The sequence below is a fragment of the Bos grunniens genome, chromosome 26, assembly GCF_055505025.1.
Source record: "Bos grunniens cultivar Pamir isolate PY7600 chromosome 26, Bosgru_T2T1.0, whole genome shotgun sequence".
NCBI classification, from domain to species: Eukaryota; Metazoa; Chordata; class Mammalia; order Artiodactyla; family Bovidae; genus Bos; species Bos grunniens.
Window position 1 is genome coordinate 34,880,870 of NC_141190.1, and position 20,798 is coordinate 34,901,667.

Here is a 20,798-nt window from a genome sequence, read left to right on the forward strand (position 1 = left end):
CCTATGCATCGCCTCCACAAAGCCCCATGCCTAAGGGGTCTTACCCATTCCTCCAAAGCAGGCTGTGATTTTCTGAGCATACTGGCACAGGCTCCTGTCTGGGTAGGGCTCCTCTGGAAGACCTGCTTCGTCCATCACTCTGCAAGCAGCTGCCTCTCTTCCCATAATGCCACCCGTCCAAGACCTGCTCAAAACGGAACAAGCAGCCAAGCCCCCTGTTCCATATCGTGTCCATTAATAATTCAGATACTACATCAAATCTGCTGAGCATTCAGGATTGAGAGTACCAAGGCACTCTGTGGACTGAAGCATAATTAGTTTAACAGACAGCAAGTGTCTCAGATTACCCTCTGACAATACACTTCATAGACAAGATTTCCAAACAGCCATGAGAGGCGGGCTTGGAATGCCTTCACGGAAGCAGCCACAGATGGGGATCGGCTTGGGAAGGGTCACACGCATCCCCGGAGCTCAAAGCCCATATGGCTGCTGCATGCATCTGTTTCCTAGAACCAGAGCACTACGTTTGACCACAGATCCCAGCCCGCCAGCCTGGGGTCTCCTTCAATTGCCAAACCTTCTGCTCTGAGTACACCTCATACTCCCCAACCTTTAACTATTTCTGTGCTTCTTCTCTTTTCCCAGCAAACCTCAACCTTCTCCCACCTGATCTTTCAAAAATCCACCTGTGCTTAAAAATGCAGCTCACCTGCTGCCTTCTCCATCAAGGTTTCCCAAATCCCACCAGCTAGAATCAATTTCTTCCTGTCTTTGCTTCAAAAGCAGCTCTGCCATGGCATGTTCTATACCCTGCTCTATAACACAATTACCTGTAGACTGTCTTATTCCTGTAAGCTTCTGGAGGGCAGGAGTTTTGCCTCTGTCATCCTGTTTCCTTCACACAGGACTCTACACATACTATCTGCTCCATGCGTGCTTAGTCGCTTCGGTAGTGTACGACTCTGTGACCCCGTGGACTGTAGGCTGCCAGGCTCCTTTGTCCATGGGATTTTCCAGGCAAGAATACTGGAGTGGGTCGCCATTTCCTTCTCCAGGGGATCAAACCCAGGGACTGAACGTGCATCTCTCACATCTCCTGCATTGGCAGACAGGTTCTTACCGTTTATCCCACTAGCTTCTTGGGATCCTATAAATAGAACTGGACAATTCTTGATCAGAAATCACTGTGACATACGAGTATACCATACTTGGATAGAAGGCAGATATCTAGGATAAAACACACCATGGTCATCAGTAAGTGCTTTAGTGGTCCGAGAACTCCTGTTTCCACATGTGCGGCTGCAGGATGTGGTTATTTTCCTGCTGGTCAGAGCTTACCTAAGTGCCACTGGACTGGGACGCACTAGGCAACAGGCACATGCCCGACAGGCAGCTGTCCCAGTGGTTGGTCATTAGGAGACAGGCTGTCCTTGCCGGTGGGATAAATAGCTGAGCATAGGAACGAGAAAGCTCACTGTCAGCACTTCCCCGCGGCCCCGCTGACGGAGGTGCTGGCCCTGGAGCAGGTGTGCGGTGCCTGCCTCTTTCTGCTTCCCTGCCAGGGCCCTCCCGGGAGGAAAGCTGCAGAGGGGAGTGATCCAGCAGCATGGTTTGAAGTATTCATAATTCATCCATCTCGACACAGAGTAGCTCTGACTCACTCTGGCAAACCTCATGTTCACTGTCAAGTTACTAGAAAATGTCAATCTATTCCTCCCGAACAGTCTATTTCCTGACTATGTTGTAATCAGTGCCTCTTGCTCACCTCATTTTTTCTAAAGCTCATTCACCTCTGGACTTCAACTTTGACTTCCAAGAGGAACTCCCTGGAGTTCGTGGTCACAAGACAGACATAAGACACATACGGAATATAACAGGAGACCTGCTGGTGCAAAGCAGTGTCAGGCTTTTCTGCATCCTTTGTTTAAAGTAGCTATCTTCATTCCACAAACATGTACTGAGTGCCGTCAATGGGACACGCCAGGTGTTAGCTGCTTTAATGATGAGTACCACAGGGGCCTTCTGAGAGCACGTAAATTAGCAGGCGACATGGGTAAGTATATGCCAAACTATCCTGCAACTCAGTAAATCCACCCCAGTGTATGTGAAAAAATGAAAGTTGTTTTAGTTGCTCAGTCGTGTCCGATTCTGTGCGACCCCATGGACTGTGGAGCCCACCAGGCTCCTCTGTCCATGGGATTCTCCAGGCAAAAACACTGGAGTGGGTTGCCATTCCATTCTCCAGGAAATCTCCCTGAGCCAATATAGTTTGTGAAATAAAAGATGGAGGAGGGGTTTGGTTTAGAGATTTGAAATGCAGTTAACGGCATCTTTTAATTTTCTGTCTTAAAATAATGTGTTTCAGAAAAAGAAGTGATTTATGGTTCAGGGTTTACACGGACAACTTTATGCATTTCTGTTACATTCGCAACAATAATACACACAAAAAGGCTTTCCCTCTAGGGAGTCCACAGGGCGTGTGTATCAAGCCTGTTCCCTCATCATACACTCAATGCCATGCTCTGAGGTTATGAAAGTGCCTGAGAAGGAAAGATTGAGTCAGCCTGGTGCTTTGGGATTCTGGAGAATAAGATGTTCGATCTGAAACCAACTTATGGCTGCTGGGGGGAAGGGACAGTTAGGGAGCTGGGGGTGGACATGTATATGCTGCTATATTTAAAATGGATCACCAACAAGGACCTACTGTATAGCACATGGAACGCTGCTCGATGTTATGTGGCAGCTTGGATGGGAGGAGGGTTTAGAGGACAATGAATACATTTATATGTATGGCTGAGTCCCTTCGCTATTAACCTAAAACTATCACTACTTTGTTAATCAGATATATCCCAATACAAAATACAAAGATCTAAATTTAAAAAAAAAAAAGAAGAAGAAGGGGATTAGAATAAGACAGAAAAGAACAATCCAAACAGAATGCTCCAGAGAAAAGCTTTATTCAAGTCATACAAGTTGATGGAAAGAAGTTCAGGGAACACAGGTAGGGTCTTAGAAGGTAGAACCCACCCATCCACATATAAACAGCTTTATTCAGAGAAGTAACATGGCTAGCACAAGACCTATCTGCTAAACCCTGCTCATGCCATTCTTTAGTGTGAGAACTCTAAGAAAACTCCTAGAACATACCCACGAATGTACTTCACCCTGACTCATTCTTGCACTGCCTCTCTCAGCACTTGCTTTTCTCCAAGTCCTTTTTAACCACAGTTTTGTTAATCACGGCAGCAGTCCCATGAGACCCGAGGATGGCAAGCTCTCCAGGGAGCCCCCACAGCTCAGACTGATAAACTGAGACCTGAGGGGAATTCCACTTCTTGAGATTAAATTCACAGTCGCTATTAGAGGTCTGAAAAGAACCCATGCTGCTCAAAGGCCAGTCTGAGACCGTAATAGCAATAAAAGATGCCACTGGCTATTTTGAAGTCCAGGGCTGTAAAAGGTTTTAGAGCACAGTGGCTACAGACGGACAACTGTTTTTCTAACAAAGGAGAATTTTGTTCTTTCCATAATCTGGACTGATGTGGTGACTGTCTACTGCACCCTTTATCTAGAAGAGACAAGTTATTGGATACAAAATTGGGAGTCTCTGACATGAGAGATGTCTTCAGGCAGAATCATGGTCCAGGCATTGCTTCATGTACTGGTCAAAACAGGGTAGGCAATACCTAAGAGATAATTTATTGTGGTATAGAAAGAAAATTCTCTCTGTATAAATATATACATAACATCTTACTCTTTAACATTTTAGAAATATATATGCTTTAGACTATATATGATATTAACATAGATCAAAAGAGTATCATTTATTAGTAAATAATAAACATAAATAGGTAAGTTTTTTTCACCGCTAAGGATGCAGAATCAAGAGTTTGGAGACCGGGGGTTACTCTGAAAACAAATCATAAGGATATGTACAAGAACTCAACCAGAGGTAGGTACTAAATAATGGATGAAACCAAAGCTAAAAATAAACAAAGGAGAACAATGTGATGGCTAAATGCATGGGCTCTGGATTAAGAAAACCTCACTCAGATCCTGGCTCTGCTGCTTCTGGTGGGCAACCTCAGGTAAGTTCTTCACTTATTTAAACCTTGGTTGCCTTGTGTATAAAATGGATATAATAATAGTATCTCCTTTGTGTATCTGCTAAAGCCTGTAGTAGCCTCTTATACTTAGGAGGGGATCTATACATGTTAATTCAAAGGCTACCTATTCAAACACTTACAGGACTGAAAATAGACATTAAAACAACAATTGAGGCAGTAGGTTGGTCCTGAGATATTATACTTGTGATACTTGTAACAATACTTGTGTGTAAAGTATGTTATCTACCTAAAGAAGGAGCCACCACTCAGATCCAGGCAATTACTGCTGTTTTAGAATGCCAGCTAAGGATTGCCAAGTGTTCAGATTTTTAGGGAAAAGGCAATGGCACCCCACTCCAGTACTCTTGCCTGGAAAATCCTATGGATGGGGGAGCCTGGTGGCTTCAGTCCATGGGGTCGCAAAGAGTCGGACACGACTGAGCGACTTCACTTTCACTTTTCACTTTCATGCATCGGAGAAGGAAATGGCAACCCACTCCAGTGTTCTTGCCTGGAGAATCCCATGGATGGGGGAGCCTGGTGGGCTGCCGTCTATGGGGTCACACAGAGTCAGACATGACTGAAGTGACTTAGCAGCAGCAGTAGCAACAGATTTTTATGTGAACTCTTCCAATTTCAAACATTTGCAAGTAATTTAAAAAAAAAAAAAAACTATCTGTATATCTCTGCCACAACCAAAAAAGAGAAAAAAAAAAAAACAGCACATGTTCACAGGCCTGTGGTGGCCTATGGTTACCAGTCTGGGATCTATGTACTAGTTATTACAAGCCTATGATGTAAACCCTCCTACTCACCAAACTTAAACCAAACAGTAACAGTTGTGATTGATTTCAGGTACTGCTGCTGCTGCTGCTAAGTCTCGTCAGTCGTGTCCAACTCTGTGCGACCCCAGAGACGGCAGCCCACCAGGCTCCCCCATCCCTGGGATTCTCCAGGCAAGAACACTGGAGTTGGTTGCCATTTCCTTCTCCAATGCATGAAAGTGAAAAGTGAAAGTGAAGTCGCTCAGTCGTGTCCGACTCTTGGCGACCCCATGGACTGCAGCCCACCAGGCTCCTCCATCCATGGGATTCTCCAGGCAAGAGTACTGGAGTGGGGTGCCATCACCTCCAGATTTCAGGTACTAAAGAAAGGCAATGGGGCGGAAGACTTTTAGAAGCATCGGAAGGTTTCACATACCAGATTCATACTTTCTTGTTTGCAGAATCGGATTTTAATTATGGAATTTCTGTTATGAACCACCACAAAACAGCCATTATCCTCAGATACTCAGTGTATGATGCCAACAGCAGTACTTCCAGAGCAAATCTGACCACCCTTTTTCCTTGCCACAAATACAAGAGCGTGCCTTTTCTCTTACATGCTTTCTTTATACCTACATTACATATTTATTTATCTTTAATCACTAGTAGGGTACTACTACGCATTTTACTCTAGATTTTTCCCCTTAATTTTTTGTTTCTTTCATGAAATTAAGATTTATCTACAGTGAAAAGTAGACATCAATGAGATCTGACAAATGCTTTTGCCCATGTAACTCCTATCTCTGTCAAGATAGAGAACTCATCCCTGTCTTCAGAAAATCCCGTGCTCTGTCCCACTCACTCTCCACCCCCACATCAGAACAACCACTGTTCTGCTTTCTATCACCACTTTTCTCATTCTAGAGCTTCATATAAATACAACTACCCAGTAGGTACCCTTTTTCCCCCAGCTTCTTTTGATCAGCATGTTTTTGAGATTCATCCATGTTTCCCCATTACATTTTGCCTCTCCCATTTCCCCCAGTGCAAAAATCATAGCTTCTCTCCAGTATGCTAGAAATCATCTGACGTTATTATCCCAGGAGTGCTTTGCGTGCTAAGTTGCTTCAGTCGTGTCCAACTCTGAGACCCTGTGGACTGTAGTCCACCAGGCTCCTCTGTCCATGGGATTCTCCAGGCCAGAATACTGGAGTGGGTTGCATGCCCTCCTCCAGGGCATCTTCCCCATCCAGGGATCGAACCCACATCTCTTAAGTCTCTTGCATTGGCAGGCGAATTCTTCACCACTAGTGCCACCTGGGAAGCCCCTATTATCCCACAGTAAACACCAATTCATGAACTTTGGAAATGGAAAGCAATGCAAAACTTACTTTTGGAGTCTTAAAACATACTAGTGTTGATATCATGTCACTGATTGGGGCAGGCCACGATCCAGGGGCCGCCTAAGTGGACGGTATTAGAGGATGGGAGAACTACAGGCTATGCCAAATTGGAAGGGGCAGTGCTTGAGGGAGAGAATCTACTGGAAGAGCTACCTGTCTGCAAATACTGAATCAGAAAGAGAAGTGGGAATGGGGAAGTGGTCAATTATGCATGAGCATTTAGGAGGACAAAGGAAAGGGAAAGACCCAGTCCAGGCTGAGATAAGGAAAACAAGATCGTTCTGCGACCTTCCCACAAATACAGGGTGTCCCACTGAGCCACTGCTGTCTTGCATGGATTCATACACCCAAGTCACTCTGAGCATGGGTGTTGTTCACAGGCAGTGACTCCAATGGACAAGTGACCAGAATAAAAGGAGGGGGATGCTTAGTAAGGGGGAAGTAACTGTCATGTCAGGGGTTTGGTTAGAACCCCCAAAGATTAGAACTTGGGTGACTGGAAAAAAGTAGAGCCATTGAGAAAAGAGACATGGGGAAGAGAATGAGTTTGGGTGGAAAAGGTGATTATGAACTAATTTCAGATGTAACGAGTTTAAGATGTCATCAGAGCATCCATAGAGTGGTGACCAGTAGGAAACTGGGCATGCTGCTGTGGCTCCCAGGGGAGAAGTCAAAGCCAGAGATGTAGCTTTGTGGCATCCAGCAAAGTGAGGGTTGAGGCCACGGGAATGAATGAAAGATGAAAGAACTCACCGGACTGTGAACTCCTTGAGAGCAAAGGTGGTCTCTCTCATTTCTGTGTCTGTTTCAGGGGAGATGCTTCACAGATATTTATGAACATTGGACCTTAAAATGAATACTACGTAAAAAGTTACCTGGGAAAAATATTAAAATTCCCCACATATATTCAGTTTACTGAAACTGACCCTCTGCACATAAATGCTCAAAGCCTCTCAGCTCATGGCATTAACTAAATGATTCAACTCAGCAGTACTTCCCAGCATTCTAATTAAAGTCACATACATTTTATTGACTAACGTTTCCAGTAAGAGCATAATGCTATTGCTTACCCTGCCAAGAAAAGAAGAGAAGCATTAAAAAAAAAAAAAACTTACAAAAGACGTCACTCCATCTTTCAATTCATCAGAGAGAATTTGAAAATGTAGTAATTAAACTCACGTAAGAAGATACAGGTTTGCAGAGAAGAGATTCAGAAAAACATTGGATTCTAAACAATATGACCCCTTCCACAATCGACTTCATGATTATAAATGTGTACCCATCAGTAAAAATGTGCACGGAAAAACCTACACGTGGCATAAACCATGATCTGTAAGAGGGCAATTAAATCAGCACTTATTGAGCATTTCTTTGCACACAGCCCGGCAATAGGTATAAAATAGAAAACCACAGTGCTTTGTTTTTCATTTTTTGATGGAAACCAAAGTACTCTTTAAAAGATTCCAATATAGGAACTTGCAAGACATAGCAAACAAAAATAGCCTACACCAGGATGAAGTGAGTGGTGGATGTCTTCAGCAGATGGATCATTTGGAGCTGTGTGTGTGTGTGTGTGTGTGTGTGTGTGCGCGCGCGCGCGCGCGCGCGCGTGTGTGTGCGCATGCGCGCATGTGCGTGCATGCGTTTCTGGGGTTCTTTTATTTATTTTTTTTTTACAGAAGAGATAATGCCTTGGCACAATTAATTTTTAAACTCACATGGGCACATGGAGAAGCAGCGGGGAGGGGAGGGAGGGGAAGGGCAGGAAGTCTCAAGATAGAGAACAGAGCAAATGGTAATTCTAGAAGACTATAAAGGATAGGAAATGAGCTTTTTAGGAATAAGAATTACAAATGATGGCTTAAAAGATCAACATGTTAAGCATTAAAAATAAAGCAATTATACACTTGAAAGTGTGAAAGTGAACGTCGCTCAGTTGTGTCTGACTCTTTGCAACCCCATGGACTATACAGTCCATGGAATTCTCCAGGCCAGGATACTAAGGTGGGTAGCTATTCCCTTCTCCAGGGGATCTTCTCAACCCAGGGATCGAACCCAGGTCTCCCGCATAGAAGGTGGATTCTTTACCAGCTGAGCCACCACAGAATCCATGAAGAAGACAGAAACACGGTCAGCCAACACAGACTGAGGAACACAGGCCAAAGGCAACATCACACAAGCTGTCCACCCCAACTCCTGCTTCCCACTGTGACCTTCCCTAAACGCTGTCTCAGCCCCTCTGAGGTCTTCTCCATGAAGCTTTCTCTACGTCTACAACTCCTGAATTTGCCTGTCTCTAAATTGCTATTTTCCTTCCCAAAGTATCAAAACGGATTTATGATCGAGGTTCAAGTTATCTCAAATATCTCCTTAGTTATACTTTTTACCACTTCAACTTTTCTGTTATAGAAGGAATATACTGCATTAGAGAAAATTTGTAAGACAGACACTGAAAACTATTACTAACACAGTTTTACCATTTGGAAATCACTTATTCTTCAGTATACTTTCTTTCAATTTTCTTCCTTTGAATTTATGCCAGATCATATTTCATATACAATTTATAACTTTGGCTTATCAAAACTTTCCCCATGTTATTCAAATCTATTAGTATGATTTTTAATGTTCAAATTTCAAAAATTCAGTCAGTGAATTTTTTCATGTGTCCATGTAACCACCTCCAAGATCAAGGTCTAGATCTGTGCCTCTCTCTGTGTGTGAAAACAACAGTAAGAAAGGAAATTAACCAGAGAAAAGAGAACAGCTCAAGAAGATGTATATAACAAATTAAAAGACAACATAAGACCCAGAAATCCCACTGCTGAGCTATCCCCTGAGAAAACTATAATTCAAAAAGACACATGTACTCCAGTTTTCATTGCAGCACTATTTACAACAGCCAGGGCATGGAAGCAACCTAGATGTCCACTGACAAGGAATGGATAAAGAAGATGTGGTACATGTATACACTGAAATGTTACTCAGCCATAAAAAGGAATGAAATTGAGCCAGTTGTAGTGATGTAGATGAACCTGGAGTCTATCACAGAGAGTGAAGTCAGAAAGAGAAAAACAAATATTGCATAGTAATGCATATATATGGAATCTAGGAAAATGGTACTGTTGAACCAATTTGTAGGGCAGAAATATAAATCGGATGTAGAGTATGGACTCATGGACACACTGTGGGAAGGTGAGGGTGAGACAAATTGAAAGATTAGCATCGTCATACATATACTGCTGCTGCTGCTTCTGCTAAGTCGCTTCAGTCGTGTCCGACTCTGTGCGACCCCAGAGATGGCAGCCCACCAGGCTCCCCTGTCCCTGGGATTCTCCAGGCAAGAACACTGGAGTGGGTTGCCATTTCCTCCTCCAATGCATGAAAGTGAAAAGTGAAAGTGAAGTCGCTTAGTCGTGTCCGACTCCTAGCGACCCCATGGACTGCAGCCTACCAGGCTCCTCCGCCCATGGGATTTTCCAGGCAAGAGTACTGGAGTGGGGTGCCATTGCCTTCTCCCATATATACACTACCATGTGTAAAATAGCTAGCTAGTGGGAAGCTGCTGTATAACACAGGGAGCCCAGCTAAGTGCTCTGTGATGACCTAGAGGGGTGGGAGGGGAGGGTGGGAGTTTCCAGAGGGGGCAGATATATGTATACATATAACTGATTCACACCATCGTACAGCAAAAACTAACGCAATATTATAAAGAAATTATACTCCAATTAAAACAAGACAATGTAAGATAATAATAAATAACAGTGAGAGTGGATTTATATGATTATGCTACCTGGGAAACAATGCATTTTTCCAAGAAACTCAGGGGACTTCAAATGATGTTCTTAAAACCTACCAGGAATTTGTTTTAATTGTATTGCTACTCTCAGGTACGATAGTCATAAATGCTGATGGTAAATGAATAAACAGGTATTAAAGATTCTAAGCAAAAAAAAATCTTTATTTTCTAATAGTATTCTGGGCTTTGTTCTATCTTCAAATATGAGGGGAGCATAATGATTGCTAAGGAAAATCTAAGTGAAATACAAGTGAGGTGGAAAAATATCCACTTGAATCCTGCATATTGTTTCCTTTAAAAAACGAAAAACCTTTATTTTTATTTTAATTATTTATTTATTTGGGGTGCTGGGTCTTGGTTGTGGCTTGCAAATTCTTAGTTGTGACATGTGGGATCTAGTTCCTTGACCAGGGATCAAACCCAGGCCCCCTGCTTTGGGAGTTCTGTGTCTTAGCCACTAGACTACCTGGAAAGTTCCTGCAAACTGTTTCTTAAAAGTTAAAAATAAATCATTCATATTAATCCCTCTGGTTCCTTCATACAAATCTAGGTCACATTAGTCAAATGCAACTTTTTTAGTGGCATAAAATCAAATCACTTTAATTAGTTACTTCATTTTCAAATGCTTTCTTCCTCATCCACCAACTAAGCAAAAATATGAACACTCTTAATAAACATGTTTTCAAATAGGCATTCAGAAGCAGAAATCATTTGTAGCAAGTAATACTTTTGTAGAGTGATGAGTTCTCATTCTGACTGGACCACATTAACCTGTGGTAAAATCTACCTTACTCGCTCCTTGGAAGAAAAAAGACGCTTGCTCCTTTGAAAAGCTATGACAAACCTAGAGAGCATATTCAAAAGCAGTTGCATTACTCTGCAAACAAAGGTCCATCTAGTCAAAGCTATGGTTTTTCCAGTGGTCATGTATGGTTGTGAGAGCTGGACTATAAAGAAAGCTGAGCACTGAAGAATTGATGCTTTTGAACTGTGGTGTTGGAGAAGACTCTTGAGAGTCCCTTGGACTGCAGGGAGATCAAACCAATCAATCCTAAAGAAATCAGTCCTGAATATTTGTTGGAAAGACAGATGCTGAAGCTGAAATTCCAATATTTTGGCCACCTGATGAGAAGAACTGACTCATTGGAAAAAAACCTGAGGTTGGGAAAGATTGAAGGCAGAAGGAGAAGGGGATGACAGAGGATGAGATGGTTGGATGGCATCACCAACTCAATGGACCTGAGTTTGAGCAAGCTCCAGGAGTTGGTGATGGATAGGGAAGCCTGACGTGCTGCAGTCCAAGAGGTCACAAAGAGTTGGACACTACTGAGTGACTGAACTGAAAATCTACCTGTTGAATGACCACAAGTTTTTTCTTACTTCATATTTAAAACAAATTTTGTTGAGCTAAATTAATCTTCACTGCCTTGGAAATTATTACTCCTTTTTCAACAAGTCTTCCACAACTGATCCTTTCTTATTTCTTTCAATATTCCAGTCCAGTGGTCTTTAAACTAATGCCTGAAGTCTGGTTTTGTATTATAAATAAAGATTTGCTGGGACACAGTCATGTCTATCCATTTGCGAATTGTCTACAGCTACTTCTGTGCTGTAACTATAGTCGAATAGCTGCAACAGAGACTCAGCTGACAAAAGCTAAAATATTTACTATCTTGTCCTCCACAGCAAAAGTTTGCTTTAGGCTGCTGCTGCTGCTGCTGCTAAGTCGCTTCAGTTGTGTCCGACTCTGTGCGACCCCATAGACGGCAGCCCATGAGGCTCCACCGTCCCTGGGATTCTCCAGGCAAGAGTACTGGAGTGAGGTGGCATTGCCTTCTCCTTGCTTTAGGCTAGTCACATACAAACTGTTAAAAATCTATTGCTTAGCTTTTTGCTCTATAACCACTTCATTCATTAATTTCATCTGTAGATCATTTTCTCAAGTATGGCTTAGTAAAGTCCTTGAGGGTTAGAATTCTCTTTTCTTAAATCCAAATGAAAGCCTGGCAAGGTTAGCTGGACGTAAGACTTTTATTTCTGTGAGTCTCAATAAGTGTCCATTCATGCCGGGGCTGCTGCTACTGCCTAGAAGGCCAGATAGGTTGCCTCAGGGGCCCTAGTTTATCTTCCTCCCTTGTATCAAGCCTTTTGCCGTGTTATTTTGCAGTGCCCTCCCACTTTGACCATGTAACTTGCTCTGGCCTACAGAATAAAGAGGACAAAAGTGACCACGTGCTGGTTCCGAGCTTAGGTTCAAAGAGGTCAAGCATGTCTCTATTTGCTCTTTGTTCTGCTTCAGTGTGATGAGGGCATGATTGGGATAGTCTGCTGGTCCCAAGAGGAGGATGAGCAATGTACAGAGCAGAGCTACCTCCAAACATGTTAGCCTGCCAAACTGCCCCCTGATTCAGCAGAAAGCAGCTGACCCCCTGCCAACCCTGCAGACTCATGGAAAATGATGGATGATTACCGCTTTAAGTTTCCAAATTTTGGAATGGCTTATCAAGCAACAATAGCTAATTGATAGAAGAGTATCCTGTCTAATCACGCTTACAGCTAGTACTTATTATTCCTTGGAATCTTAAAACCAAAAAAGAAAAAGTTGCAATATTTTTAGTGGCATGGTTTTCATGGGACCACACTAATAAAGGTAATATATATGATGCCCCTTTTTAGCCAAATATGAAAAGCAATCAACTACTCAACCAGAATTTAGTGACTACAAAGAACTCATGCAACTCAACAACAAAAACAAACAAATGGATTAAAAAATAAACAGAGGATCTGGATAGACATTTTTCCAAAGAAGACGTATAAATGGGCAACAGGAAAATGAATCACTGATCATCAGGGAAATGCAAATCAAAACCAGAAGGAGACATCAATTTATACTCATTAGAAGGGCTATTATCAAAAGACAAGAAATAATAAGTGTTGGAGAGACTGTTGAGAAAAGGAAATCTTCATACACTGTTGATAGGAATGTGAATTGGTACAGCCACTATGGAAAACAGAATGGATATTTCTCAAAAAATTAAAAATAGAATTATCATATGATCAAAACTATTCCACTTCTGGGCATTTTCCAGAAATATAAAAACATTAATTCAAAATGATATATGCATCCCTATGTTTATCCCAGGATTATTTTTAATAGTCAAGATATGGAAACAACCTAAGTGGCCATCAACAGATAAATGAATAAAAAAGATGTGGTGTGGCGGTGCTGGTGGCAAAGAATATGCCTGTCAATGCTAGAAATGGAAGAGACGTGGGTTTGATCCCTGGGTTGGGAAGATCCCCTGGAGAAGGGAATGGCAACCCACTCTAGTATTATAGTCTGTAAAATTCCATGGACAGAGGAGCCTGGCAGGCTACAGTCCATGGGGCTGCAAAAAGTTGGACGTGACTGAGCACACACACATATATACCATACTATAGTGTATTTGGAAGTCAAATTATAATATTGTACATGTGAAACTTATACAATGTTATATATCAATGTCATCTCAATTAAAAGAATTTAGTGAGCACACACCATGTATTCATTACTGAGATTTCTGAAAGATATAAAAACCACAGTTTCTAATATCAATGAACTCATAATTCTCTTGAAGGAGATTGAATGAAATGTGAGATAATTAGAGTATAAGATATTAACTGAGTGGGAAAATCTACAGAAACTTTGAGCTTCTGGCTAAACATGGTTCTGTGAGCATGTGTTTATCTCTGTGTCTTCACAGAACCCCAAAAAGAACAAGAGAGAAGCAACGTCAGCAGACAGATGTTTGGAAGCTTCCAGTTTGGAAGCTGGAAAGTGAATGGATGACATAAGAAAAGAAGGAGGAGAAGCTGAAACTTAGCCTGGAGTGGGGACAACTCTCGGGGCAATCCAGGAAAGGCTGGTGTCCGAGGTACCAAGTACCACTGAAGGCCAGGATGAAGAATGAGGATGAGATGAATAAGATGAGGTGAACAGGAAGATGGGATGTTGTCTTTATGGCAGAGTCAACCTCTACACCCCCTCCATTTCTTCTCTCTGCGGGAGACTGACCCTCACCGATAAAGATGAAAAACAAAACAGTCAAAAATCCCACCTCAAAGAGCCACATTCTGTTAATAGAAACATCAGTTTTGATCACATTAGGAAGTCAGGCCAGAAAAACTCCAGAATCCTAGCCTCTTACTCCTTTGTCTCCCATTCTTGACAGAAGATACTATTTGACTTTGAAAACTAGGAACATGCACTACTTTGGTGAAAATAAAATGAATAAATAAAACTGATGATAGTAGTTACCGCCTAGGTTTGTCTTTCATAAAGTATTTGAAATTTTGACAGTGAAAGCTTACACTTGTATGTTTGTATAATTTAAAATAAATAAAACACACACACAAAAATAAAATAACCAAACGAGAATGAAGGCCTATGGATTCCAAAGCTCTATTTAACAATAAAAATAATTTAGAAGCAGCTGAATTACTCAGTTGGTGCCATAATTGCTAATGCTAGAACCCGTTCATTATTGCAAATTAGACACCATGCCTTGGGTTTTATAAACATCCTCATTTACTCTCACAATCTCATAAAGCAGGTTGCCCTACTAGCTCCATTTTATAGATGCGGAAACTGAGGTTTGGAGAAATGCAGACACTTTCTCACAGTTACTTGGCTAGTAGGTATCAAAGCCATGATGTGAACAAAATCTCACTGTTTCTAGAGTTCAAGAACTTAACGTTGTGTCCAGAAGGAACACAGTTTGCTTCTACAGGTCCCAAATCATATATTTACATTAGGAAAAAATAACTCTGAAATTCACCAAAGAATAGTCATTTTAGCAAGAGGAAAATAAATCCCCAATCCTTGGGGCCCTGGCAGTGGTGGGGTGGGGGGTAAAGATGATTCCTGAGGACCAGAGGCATACTGATCCAATGCTGGAGCCATGGTGAGAGGTGACCTGTGGTCAGATTGCACCCTGATGAACTCAGTGGGGTCATTTATATCCCAAGGAGCCCTTGGGGGCTTTCCTAGCTATCATCCTAACCAATTTAGGTGACTACATCTTCTCTTTTAAAAAATTGAAATATACTTGATTTATAAAGATGTGTTACTTTCAGGTGTACAGCAAAGTGACTCAGTTACAAACATATATTTCTTCAGATTTTTTCAATTATAGGTTAAGATAATGAAAATAGTTCCCTTTGCTATACAGTAAATCCTTGTTGTTTATCTACTTTATATATAGTAGTGTGTATATGTTAATCTCCTATTCCTAATTTGTCCCTCCCTATGCGTCCCTCTTTGGTAACCATAAGTTTGTTTTCTATGTCTGTGAGTATGTTTTTGTTCTGTAAATAAATTCATTCTGTATCATTTTTTAGATTCCACATATCAGTGATGTCATATGGTATTTGTCTTTTTCTCTCTGACTTATTTCACTTAGTATGACAATATTTGTGTTTATGCTTAGTCACATCCTACTCTTTGTGATCCCATGGACTGTAGCCCACCAGGCTCCTCTGTCTGTAGAATTTTCCAGGCAAGAATATTGGAGTGGGTTGCCATTTCCTACTCCAGGGGATCTTCCAGACTCAGGGATTGAACCTGTGTCTCTTGTATCTCTTATACTGGCAGGCAGATTTTTCACCACTGCATCAACTAGGAAGCCCACGATAATCTCTAGGTTCACTCATATTGCCGCAAATGGCAAAACTTCATTCTTTTTAATGACTGAGTAATATTTCATTGTGTGTGTGTGTGTGTGTGTGTGTGTGTGTGTGTGTGTGTGTGTATCAGCTCAGTCACTCAGTTGTGTCTGATTCTTTGTGACTCCATGGACTGCAGTACACCAGGCTTCCCTGTCCATCACCAACTTCCAGAGCTTGTTCAAACTCAAGTCCATCGAGTCAGTGATGCCATCCAACCATCTCATTCTCTGTCTTTTTTATCCATTTATCTATTGATGGACACTTAGGTTGCTTCCAGGTTTTGGCAACTGTAAATAGTGGTGCTATGCACACTGGGGTGCCAGTATCTTTTCAAATTAGAGTTTTCATCATTTCCAGATATATGCCCAGACGTGGGATTGCTGGATCATATGGTAGTGGTATTTTTAGTTTTTTAAGGGCCCTCCATACTGTTTTTCATTCTGGCTACACTAATTTACATCCCTTAGGTAAGTACATCTTCTTACATTTTCTATTCCAATACTGATATTCTTCACCGGGCCCTGGTCCTTACTAACTTCTCATGCTGGTTAGCTGCCCAGCACATCTTTGGCACACACCTGCCAGTGGTACTTCCAAGACTACAAATTCTAAATGACAGAGATTTGTTCTGAACAATACCTAGCACAGTGCCTGCCACCTGCTGAAAGATGCCTAGTAAATTAATGATGACACACAGAAGGTTAATGGGCCACTCTAATGCCAAGGCAGGAGAGGGCTCTATGACACATCTGCAGATCCTACCTGATGAAACTGCCAGTTAGAGGCAGACTGTTATGGCACGAGTGCTTTTAAAGTAAAAAAAAGTAAGTAAAGACGTGGGTGAGGCCAGGAGCCTCCAAAGTGAAGTGACTAATGAAATCCATGAATCTGTATGTTCATTTGAACTACACAGTATATATGAAAAACAGACAAAAGGGACCATTTAAACCATTTAAAAATAGTCCATGGAGGGACTTTCCTGGTGGTCTCGTGGCAAGACTTCAAGCTCCCCATGTAGAGGGCACGGGTTCAATCCCTGGGTGGAGAACTAAGATCCCGCATCCCAACAGCGCATGGCCAAAAAATAAAAATACAAATGAATAAATACAATTTAAAAAAAATATAAAAATAATCCATAGAGATGTGTCTCCACTAAATAACACCACTCTGCTAACACCCTGAGATTTTCCCAGGAGCACTGTGTGTCCCGCTTCCCCTTGTATTTCTGCCACTTCCATTCATGCCTCACATGAGGTATGGGTCCCCTGCAAAGTATTATAAAGAAAAGTAATGCCAGGCTCGGGGAGATTCTATTCCACTCAGATCTTTGTGGTATGAGGTGTGATCACAAGCCCAGGGAGCCTGTCAACAGTGACTGCGGGGGAGGTGGGACTCAGACAGGAATCCTCAGGGCCCTGTTTGTCACTGAGAGCTTTATACAAACTCAACACTCGGAGCTCCTGGGCCTGCTCCTACTGCTCGGGCACATCTCTGGCAATGTCATGCTCTAATAGACCCACTGGCTAATGACCTTGACAGAGCTCATTCATTATGGCAGCTATTGATTACCTCTTAGAGCAGAAAATGGGCTTCCCTGTTGGCTCAGATGGTAAAGAATCTGCCTGCAATGCCAGAGGCCTGGGGTTCAATCCTTGGGTTGGGAAGATACCCTGGAGAAGGGAATGGCTACCCACTCCAGTATTCTTGCCTGGAGAGTATCATGGACAGAGGAGCCTGGTGGGTTACAGTCCAAGGGGGGTCACAAAGAGTCGAATACAACTGAGCGACTAACACTTTCACTTTTTCACTTGACGCAGTAAAACCTGCCCAGCACTCCACTGTCTCACAGGGAATCTAAAAGGAGTGCCAGTCAACACACTGTGTTCCCCCTCTTTTTGGAAATGCATTATATTTAGAGTTGTCTTGTTAAATCTTGATATTCTGAATTAATATCCTTACTCTGACCCCAACCTTTGAAGTAGGTTAGTGATGGAGAAGTATGTGTCAACAGTCAGATTTTAATATGAAAGAGAGGCTGGGTGGCTCAGATGCCTAAATGACTGTTAACTGTATGCAAACACTAGCTCTCAGCATATCCTTTAGTGCAGAAGATAGTATATCGCTGTATCAAAGTCTTATATCAACAGTCCTCTAAGTAGTTAATGCTTTCAAGACGTTCCAGGAGAGGCCAGGGTGATGTACTCATTACAGAGGGATGGATGAGAAGTTGAAAACCTGGTTGTTTTAAAGCATCAGAACCCAGCTACCAGGTAAGATACCAAATTTAAGCATAGTCAAACATGTTTATTAGCTATCCTTTCAAAACACCCTTCTATTTTTAAAGAGTCACTAAAAATATTGTCAATATTCTCTATGGAGAGTACTTTTAAAACAAAGCAGAGGAGTGAAACTCCTTGTTAGGAACATAATGTGTGCCTCTTTTTAAGCCTCAGAATAATTTGTCAACTTCCAATTTAATTATGACTGAGATTCAAGTCAACTGTTGAGGGTTCTGGGGATACACTCTCCATAGATTCCAGCCAGTAGCAAGTGGAAAGATTCCAAATGCATTAAAAATATACCATGGAAAGGAGGGGAGCAGGAAAAATGGAAAAAAAGAAATTCTTTTAAAAGAAAATTTTCTTTTTCTTTCTGGTGACCACTAAAAATATAATCTGACATGACTTACTCTGCTATAAACTTATTGTGTTTATAATCTCTCTGTCATGTAAGATTTTCCAAAACCTTCCTTATCTTTCCTGGAAATCAAAATTAAAACCTACCCTTTTTACAGTGCAAGGAAAACAGAGGGTTTCAAATTTATTCAAATAGAGAAATATAGACATCTTGAGACAGTCTAGTTTTATCTCTAAGACCCGTTTCAGTTAAGAAAAGCCATCGAATCATAGTTTCCAACTCTAAATATCAGTACTCTGTTAATACTAATTAATATGTACAGTGTTATCATTAACATTCAGATTCTATCTTCAAAGAAAGCCCAGAGAGTGCCAAAGAATCCAGAGGCCTTTTGTAAACATCAGGTGATGTTACACTTTAGAATGAATTGGGGAAGAAAAAGCTGTGACTAAGTTGCTGGCTTCCTGCCCACCCAGGGCCATTGTCAGCTTTCAGTTTAATTATTCTGATGTTTGTCAACTTTTGCCTTCCCAGTAAATGTTGAAGGCGGATCATTAAAGAACATGATGCCACATTTCCAGATTTTTCAGTCAGCATTGTCTTTCAAAATAATGTTCATTTACAGGAGGAAATTTTATGGCACAGAAAGCCCTCATGAATTATTCATCAGTTACAGAGCATGCCAACATTCAATTCCTTTATACCTCTCGGTGAGTGTGTACATGTGAAGTGGAGCACGCTCTGGCTCTCTAGTCCTACAGGAAGGCAAACTCGAGCTCACCGGAGGTCCTGGTAAACAGAGAAGAGCAGAGTCTTCCAAAGTAAAGGTGGGAGGTACAAAGCGTTTCTGCCTTACATGGGATTGATTACCTGATAGTCTACTCTCCAGAAACCAAAACAAGTTACGATCACTTGCTCTAAGGTCTAGTATCAAAAGAATCAGCATGAATTGATATGGTCTGCTGGTTTCAATACAGCAGCTTGAAAGATCGCCTTGGGATGCCTCTGAGGCTGTGGCGTTGGCTGTGGGTCCCTGGGGATGCTGAGCAGGGGAGCTGGGTCCCTCCTGAAGCCATTCTCCCCAGGGTACCAACTGTCTCATAAAGCACAACTGTAAGGGATGCATCCTAGGGACAGCATCCCTATGAAAATGGAATATTTCCTGCCACATCAGTAAATAAGGATGTCACAGTCATCAGTGATCATAGCCCTCCAAGGTGAGTTGGTGAGCCCTCAGGGCACTCAGGAAGGAGAATACCTGCCATCGAGCAGCCACAAGACTGCAGCCACTCCCTGTGGTGAGCCCCAAGGGAGCTCAGGATGTGAAAAACACAGGCTACTGGCCCCAGATAGCTGAGGTGCATATGAAAGGAATAAGTTCGGTGAGCCCAGATTCTTGTACCTTCCCATACAAATAAATGTGCTAAATTCCTTAAGCTGGGATATCTAGTTTTCTTTAATTAGCAATAATTTTTCACGTTCAGACGACCTGCTTTTTGTTGCAAACTTCTATGTAACTTGGTTCCTCCTCTTGCCTCCTCAGAGACGTTCTCTCAGGGTTACTTGAGATGCTGCCTCCTGGTATTGAAGTCTTAAAAATTTCCACTGAATGAAACATAACTCTCAGCTTTTAGGTTGTGAATATTTTTAAGCCAACCCCTAGTTCAAACAAAGTGTCTGTTGTACCCAATCTACGCAGACAAAAACAACATAACATAAGGAGATGGGAGAATTCACCTCAAAGCTATGTTAACACAGATATACTGGCATGGAGATGGGAAAGAGTACATAAGCAAAATGCAGGTCACAGATTCTCACTCACAGTCACTGAGGACCCCCAGTGTGCTCCAACAGACCAACCTACCCAAATTTAACTTAATGGAGCTGGACTCCTGCTACATAATAGTCATATCCATTTTTTAAAACCCCATTCTAATGATATTTATAAATGTTTAAAGAGTAGTAAATAATAACATTTATAAATATACTTAAATAGTGGTAAAAAAAACCCACTTGCAGTGGTAAGGAACCTGCCTGCCAATGCAGGAGACATAAAAGACTCAGGTTCGATCCCTAGGTCAGGAAGATCAAGGAAATGCCAACCCACTCCAGTAATCTTATCTGCAGAATCTCATGGACAGAGGAGCCTGGAGGGCTATAGTCCATAGGGGTGCAAAGAGTCGCACATGACTGAAGCAACTTAGCACAGCACATAAGTATGTTAGTAAATAACATATGCATATTATACAAGCATGTGTTTGTATTAACCTCAAGGGTTAATATAATAAGTGCACAACTATTTTAACCAATGGAAAAGTCCCTGCAGCTCTCCTCATCTTTAAATGCACAGCCCACCCCAGACAGCACACGTGACAAGTTTATGAAA

General features: G+C 41.9%; 1 protein-coding gene and 1 long non-coding RNA gene across 15 annotated transcripts in view; both read right to left on the minus strand.

Annotated features, from left to right (window-relative positions):
• The window catches only part of LOC147344370 (uncharacterized), a 39,793-nt gene extending 19,020 nt beyond the window's left edge, over positions 1-20,773 (minus strand). Inside the window, exon 1 of the long non-coding RNA XR_015155360.1 lies at positions 45-20,773. This is a non-coding gene — a long non-coding RNA (uncharacterized LOC147344370). The remainder of the gene's footprint in view (positions 1-44) is intronic.
• Positions 1-20,798, minus strand: part of ABLIM1 (actin binding LIM protein 1) — a 328,684-nt gene that overhangs the window by 217,345 nt on the left and 90,541 nt on the right. The gene's annotated exons all lie outside the window — the stretch shown is intronic.